Raw genomic sequence first — 5,401 nt, forward strand, 5'->3', positions numbered from 1 at the left:
TTTTCTCTCTGGGATCGTTCTTCCGCACATCCATACCCTAGGTCAAATCATGAGGAAAGTATCAGACCAATCCTAATAGTAGAGCACCCAGCAATATACCTAGCCAGAATTCCTCAGAATTGCCAAGGTCTCTAAAAAGCAAAGAAGGTCGGAGAAACCGTCAAGGAGACATGATGCCTAGAAGTGGGACGGTTCTGGGGCAGAAAAAGGAATTATGTTGAAACTAAGGAAGTCTGAATAAAATATGAACTTTAGTTAATAATAACAATATACCAGTATTGGTTTATCAATTATAAAAATGTATCATATTAAGTAAGATGCTCATAATGGGGAAATTGTGTGTGTTGGGGGTAGGTGGGAACTCTGTACCATCTTGGCAATTTTTCCGTAAATCTAAAACTGTTCTTAAAAACTATTAATTAAAAAAATTAAATAAAATAGAAAGAAGTTCACACACATGATTATAGCAAACATCTATGTTCTACATATACTTAGATAATTGTTCAGATGTCATATTTACTCCAAGCTTATTCAATGCATAACTTAAAAAAGCAGAAAAAGTGTTGCTGGGATGGATCAACTAAAAATACGGACATGAAAGTATTGCAACATCTGTGGTGGATTAAAGGTGGTGGGAAATTCTTTGTCTCCTTTTACACTGAGGGGCGGGCCCTATATCTCCAGCCCCTTTGATGCTGTGCAAGGACAAGGCTTAACTTTAACAAGCCTGGCTGCTTCTGCTTTGTCCCTTCTGGAGCCGGGCAGCCAACTTGGGAGGCAGCTCAAACAGCCATGTGTCGAAGCCCATGATTCTTCTCCTTATGTTAATAGCCATGTTAAACTCCCAGCCCCGCTACCAGCACCTGCTTGACAGCCACATGAGTGAATCATCTTGGAAATGAACCTTCCAGCTCTGGGCCAAACTTCCCCAGCTGATGCCACTGAGCAGAGGTGAACTGTCTCCATCAAGCTCTGCCCAAATTGCAAAATGGTGAACAAAGAAGTAACAACTGTTGTTTTAAGCCATGAAGATTCAGGATGATTGGCTATCTAAAAGAAATATTTGTACGAAATATTTCTGTACAAAAAGAAATATTTGACCCCAGGTCCTATCCTATATGTGGGACTAAGAATCCCATCTGAACATTCTTCTATAGGTTAAAGGTTGTGACGTTTCCCAAAATGCCTCCCAAATCCTCTGAGATGCCACCTTTTACAACTTGCTCTGTAGGCTCTATCTTGTCCTACCTCTTTGCCTTGGGGGAAGCTCTGGCTGTGGGTCCTGTTTTAGGTCAGGAAGAACATCTCCAGAGCAGAAGACCCATCCACTGCTCTAGAGCCACACGGTCCAGTGTGGTAGGCACAGGTAGCCACTGAGCACTTGGCATGTGGTTAGCCTGACATGTACTAAAGGCACACAAAACATACCCGATGGTGAGGCACCAGTCTTCACAGAAGAATGTAAACTGTTTCACGAATAATTTTATATTGATTATGTGTTAAATTGATAATATTTGGATGTATTAGATTAAAGAAAATATATTATCAATGTTAAGTTCATCTGTTTCTTTTTATTTTGAAAAACTCTGGCTACTACAGCTTTTAAAATTACAGATGTGACTTGGATGTGATTTCTATAGGACATCTCACTCTAGAGAAAGGGTTTCTGGGCCACATGTGTGGTTTGGGAAATGCTGTTTGGTTAGTTGTAATTCCTGGAGAAGCACAGGGCACAGGAGCACATTCAAGGCCCTGAGAAGACCTGCAGTAGAGGAATCCAGTTAACGCTGGGGCACGGTCAGGGTCACCAAGGACAAATAGAAATGATGTAACTGGTTCTTCTGTAATCAACTCCTCCATGCTGTTCAGCTCTGTTCCTTCTCCCCTCTCTGCCAGACTGCCCTGACTACCCTCTCTAAAGTAATCTCTCCTGCCAGCCATTCTCTAGCACATCATTTAGCTTTATTTTCCTTCACATTTTTTCTCCTTGGCTGAAATTAATCTTGTGCATCTATCAGGGTTCTGACAGGAAGCAGGCAGCACTCAGAATGGGTAATTTGAGAAGTTTCAGAAGGGGCTATTTATAGAGGTGGGGGAAGAGTCTAGGGAAAGAATAGGGATGCTTTAGGATCCCGGTGTTGGACTCAGCAGGGAGCCAACACCACTCATGGGCTGAAGCTGGGTAGAGGGGCTGCTGGACAGGGGGTCAGCCTCTGCCAGGCGATACAGCCTATTATTGGAGGAAGCTGGGGGAGGGAATATACTAATCTCTCTCCCCAGCTCTGGACTCCGCTCAAGCCTTCCTTGGCCAAGTCCTCTAGAAATCAGAGGGCAAGGGAGCCCATTAACTCTGTCCTGGCCCCTGGCCAGTCTCCTTCCACTGAAATATTAATCACACAGGTCAGGGGTGTCATGGGTTTTCTCCCCACTGTAGGTACTTTTTGTGCCTATTTGCTGAATAAAGGAATAAATGAGCGAGTATCCAAATAATTACTTATTTTCAAAAGCCAAAGCCCTAGGACATTGACGTCCTAAGGGACATGAGTCTTATATGACACAGTCGATCTGTCCCTCTTCATTTTTAGTTAACCTTTTATGGGAGTATAGCTTGCATATATAAAAGTATACAAACCATAAGCGTACACTCCAGTGACTTTTCACAAGCAGAACTCACGTAACCAGCACTAAGATGAAAGAAGGGATCACAGCGGGACATTGAAGTCCCCAGTACCTGCTCCCAGACCTTACCCTTACTAATACTCTCTTGAGTTTTACAACCCCAAATTAGTCCTGTCTGGTTTGAACTTTATATAAATAGAATCATACAATATGTGTGCTTTTGTGTTTGGTTTCTTTTGCTCAAGTAGTTTGTGAAGCCCACTCATGATGTCATATGAGGTTGTAAGGTCTACATTCTCGCTGTATATTATTCAAATGCTTGGGTGTATCACAATTTATCCATTTGACTTTCTTTTTACTTTTAGACAGAGTCTCACTCTGTTGGCTAGGTTAGAGTGCCATGGCCTCAGCCTAGCTCACAGCAACCTCAGACTTCTGGGCTCACCGGGCAGTGTGGCTCGTGCCTGTAACCTAGTACTCTGAGAGTCTGAGGTCAGTGAATTCTTTGAGCACAGGTGTTTGGGACCAGCCTGAGAAAGAGTGAGACCCCATCTTTACTAAAAATAGAAAAACTAGCTGATCATGGTGGTGCATGCCTGTGGTGTACTCCCCAGCTACTTGGGATGCTGAGGCAAAAGGATTGCTTAAAGTTTAAGCCTTAAACCCATGAGTCTGAGGTTGCTGTGAGCTATGATGATTCCATGACACTCTACCCAGGGTGATAGAGTGAGACTCTGTCTCAAAACAAAAACAAAATGAAAAATAACAAAAACTCTTGGGTTCAAGGGATCCTCCTACCGTGGCCTCCTCAGAGTAGTTAGGAGTAGAGATGTGTGCCACGACCCTGGCTATTTTTTTTTTTTTTCGGTTATTAATAGAGCCAGGGTCTTACTTTTGCTCAGGCTGTTCTTGAACTCCTGAGATTAAGGGATCCTCCTGCCTTGGCCTCCCAGGAGTTCTAGGATTACAGGTGTGAGCCACCTTGTCCAGCCTATCCATTCTTCTCTTAATAGGCAATTGATTGAGGTCTTCATTGGTTTCTCTCATTAATATTTATATGTGTAGAGGTCTTGTACGTTATTTGTTAGATTTGTTCCTAGATACTCTATATTTTTATGCTAATATAATTTTTATGACAATGGTTCTTATCTATTATGAATAGTGCTCTTGGGAATGTTTTTATATAGCTTTTGGGGAGGTGTGTGTATATACGCACACACACACACATATATGTTTATATACCTTGGAGTGGAATTTCTTTATCATAATACGTGTACGTATTCAGTGTATGTAGATATTGTTAGTTTCAAAAGTGGTTGTGCAGTCATATACCCACTGCAGTGGATAAGAGTGCTAGTTGCTCAAATCATCATCATTACTTGGTATTATGGAGATTTTTTTTTATTATAGGCATTTTGACGAGTTTGCATGGATACTGATATATATTTTTTGAATGCTCACACATATTTGTTAAATGGAAGAATTCTTAAAAGAGTGAGATTGGGTATCTAGACAGTTATTCCATCCACCCACAAACGCAAAGGTAGGGGAGCATACGCCATGGGATCCCCCCCCCCCACAGGTGCATATGTGTGTGGCATGGCCTCTTTGTTAAAATCCATTTCAAATTCTCCTCCTGTTGTGAATAGAGGAACAGCATGATGTATCAGGCTGAATTGAAGAGTGAAGCCGATGATCCAGACAGCGAGGGAGACATTCCCATTGGTTGTCAGGACAGAGAGAACTGGGGTCAGGGAGGCCCAGAAGGGAAAGATGTCTTTCGGTGCCCATGAAAGATGCTTCTAGAATCTTCAGCTTATGTGGAGCCTAAGACCTCACTGAACACTGCCTGACCAGGTGGCTCTTCCCGATTTGTCTCTGAAGCAAAGTCTGACCTGTGGTATTGATGGTACTCAGTGGAGTGGTGGTTGTTGGGGCCGTTCCTCTTTGTGACAATTAGGACAGCAGCGATCAGCAACACAACACAAACCACCATTCCTAGGATCAGAGATATCTTGACTCTGATCCCGGCAGGCAGGTCTGTGTCTGATATTGATATTTTTACTGCGGTTTTAATTTGTATTTTTTCCTGATGGCTAATGAGCTTCAGCATCTTTTCATATTAGCTATTTGGATATACTCTTTTCAGAAGTGCTTACACAAGTCTTTGTTTTTCTATTGGTTCATTTGTATTTTTCTTATTGACATGCAGGAATTATCATATATTCTATATATGAGTCCTAATATATGGATTACAAGTATCTTTTCTCAATCTTGTTTGTCTTTTTAGTCTCTGAATGGTGTTTTTATAAATGGCAGTTTTTAATTTTAATATGGTCCAGTTTATAAATTATTTCTCATATGGTTAATGCTTTTGTATTTGTATGTGTGTGTGTTCTATATTTTCTTCTAGAATCTTTATAATTTTACTTATTTTGCTTTTCATAGTTAGATCTGGAGTCAATGTGAAATTGTGTGGTATGAAGTAGAAATTAAAACATTTTTTTCCATATGGATATCTAATCCACTCAGTACTATTGAAAAAAAAAAAAAAGACCATTGCCTGCTCCCTCCACACCATTGTACTCCACTGTCATTTTTGTCAAAAATCCAGGTGATTACATAATGTGGGTCTTTTTTGGCCTTACTATTGTTTTTCATGAGTCTATTTTTATATTCTTAAGCTATTAACATTGTCTTTTAATAGGGCTTATTATTCGCTAGCTGAAGACACCTAGCTTTGTTCTTTTTCTTCAACATTGCGTTGGCTTCTTTACTCTGT

This window comes from Nycticebus coucang, chromosome 17 (assembly GCF_027406575.1).
Source record: "Nycticebus coucang isolate mNycCou1 chromosome 17, mNycCou1.pri, whole genome shotgun sequence".
NCBI classification, from domain to species: Eukaryota; Metazoa; Chordata; class Mammalia; order Primates; family Lorisidae; genus Nycticebus; species Nycticebus coucang.